The following is a 2,503-nucleotide window of genomic DNA, read 5'->3' as shown; positions in this document are numbered from 1 at the left end:
CCGAGAAAAACAAGCAAGTGGCCCAGAGTGTGAAGTGTTACTCAGAAGTCAAGTAAAATGAAGACTGTTGTCCATAGAAAGGCAACTCCTGACCTAAGAGAAGTTTTACGTTAAGCAGTAGCTGTGGGAGATGAGCCAGTTAGGAGAGTTCACGTGGACTGTTCTGAGACATTTTGGCTGAGAAGGGGAGGAGAGAGCCAGGGGAGTAGCTCGAGAAGGAGATGAGGTCAACGATTTTGCATTTTTGAGGTGAAAAATGCTAGAATATACTTCCATTTGGCATATAGCGACATCCCATAAACACTGGTGACTAATGGATGAACGAATGAGCTGAGCATTAAAGGATGAGTAGGACTTAGATGGGAGTGTGGGGTTAAGAAAGACTTTCAAAGAAAGTACACACCAGAGCAAAGTTCCAGAGACTGAATAGGATGTGGGAAATTCTCTCCCTCAAAGCTGCGCACTGACTTATCTTTTTCTATTGCTGCATATAGTTTTGGTGCCCTGAACATGTTAATAAACATAACAGATACAACATGGTCATAACAGGAAAAATACATAAAATAATAGCATAATTTTTACGTTTTCCGTGTAAACTTAGCTTAAAAGAATGGCTAGTAACATTTTCATATTTGTAACCGACATTTGCCCATATGCTGAGAGTTTACAAAGAAATCTTTCCACCTGTTACCTTATTTAAGCCATGCAACAAATACAGGGAAAAGCATGAGAAACGTCTTAGGGTCCCCGTTTAGGTTTCTCTAAGGCAGAACGTGAAACGTGGACCTGGATGACAGCAGTTCATCTGGGAGTCAGTGCCAGGAACGTGAAATGACGGAGTATCGGGGGAGGGGGAGGGACAAGAGCATGGTCACATAAATCACTCAGGAGCTGCCCTCCCGGAGAGCTGAGAAGCCAGACGCTCATGCGGTAACTAGCCCCTGTCTCCCATTGGCTCAAGATTGCCCGGGGAGGAGCTGGCCGGGTGGGATGGTAGTTTCCCTGTACTTTTAGGCTGGACTGGTGCATGAATGGACTGGTTTCCAAGGCCCTCAGAGAAAGCCAGGAGGCAGAAAAGCTACAGACACCAGGGCTCTGCCCAAGGTGGGACACCTTTGAACGTGCCTGGAGCTGTCCACCACTGCCGCGCCGACGCCAGCCAGGCCCCGGGAGTGAGCGCGGCAAACACCTGCTCCAGGGCCAGGGCTCACCCTCGTCAACTTCAAGGTGAGGCGGTGGACGCTCAGAAAGGGCCGTGACTTTGTCAAGACCCCAGGTTAAGATATGATTCAGTTTTGGGTTGATCTCACTCCAGAAGCTACGTGGTCTCAGAGCTATCGCAGAGAATTCACGCAGGTCAACGTCCCGCGCTGCGTTTAATGAGGCTGCCAGCTGTACCGGCCGACCCCTGCAAACATCATAAATAGTGTGGAAAGACCGGTATTTCGCTCCGAATCAGATCATCTGACACGTGGAATCCGAACACTGAATCTCCTGGCATTTGGGGGAAACGTACATGTGGGCAAACATTTTTCTTTTTTTCACTTTTGTTCCCTTTTAAGGGTCTAGAGGCTCCTGACGGGCTCACCTCAAGCCGAGGCTGCAGAGTGAGGAAGCTCTTTTTCTGAGACCCCTGCGTCTACTGAGAGTCTGCTGCTGGGGGCATCATTTCATCTGCCCGGCCCCACTGGAAACGTCTCAGAGAAAGTCTGACTTTCCTGAGAGATCCTGCCCGATTCCCAGCGAGAAGGGCTTCCCAGGCCGCTGACGAGCCGCTGCACCTGTTTGTAAAGGCGACCCGGTCCGCACGCCCCGGCTCCCCGGGGGTCCGGCTGGGGCCACCCGGCCCGGGCGTGTGCGCGGGCTGCTATTCCAAATGAAAGAACCAGTTTGTTTGTGTTTTAATTATCTCTTCTTACAAGATCTACCCAGCAGTGTTGCTCCACACGGCTTGAAAGAATTTAATTAAACAACAACAACAACAAAAAAGAGCCCCGCTTTTGTCACTGTTGTTCCTTAGTTGCTGGAATGAAATCAGACCACGGCTGTGCTGGTGTGTGGAGACGTGTTTTAATTCTTCTCCCGGAGAAACTGCTGTGAAGGCTAAGGACATAAACACTTAGGAGCGCGAGGCAGTTGTTTATTTATTTATTTTGGATTCTGTGGAGGGTGTCCCTCTTTCCAAGGGGCCAGAGGAGTGCCAGCTTCCAAGAGATCGGGCCCCCTTCTTTTCCATGGAGAGGGCCGGAACTCCGCAGGCTGACTGAAGTAGAATGAGAGGGCTTATGGGAAACTGGAGCACATTTTAAGTTCTCCAGTAAGGCCGCGTAGAAATAGCGGAAGATGGTTGAAAGAGCATAAAATCTCAGCTCTGGGACTAGTTTCAGGATCATCTGGTTCAGCTTTTCAAAGGTACAAGGAAGGGACCCACCAAGGGTGGATAAGTGACCGAGGTGAGTTCCTCGGCTAACAGTGGCATGAGACTTAATTCACAAATGAACAC

The sequence above is a fragment of the Vicugna pacos genome, chromosome 35 (genome assembly GCF_048564905.1).
Source record: "Vicugna pacos chromosome 35, VicPac4, whole genome shotgun sequence".
NCBI classification, from domain to species: domain Eukaryota; kingdom Metazoa; phylum Chordata; class Mammalia; order Artiodactyla; family Camelidae; genus Vicugna; species Vicugna pacos.
The sequence above is the reverse complement of the archived record's forward strand: the minus strand, read 5'-3'. Positions refer to the sequence as shown.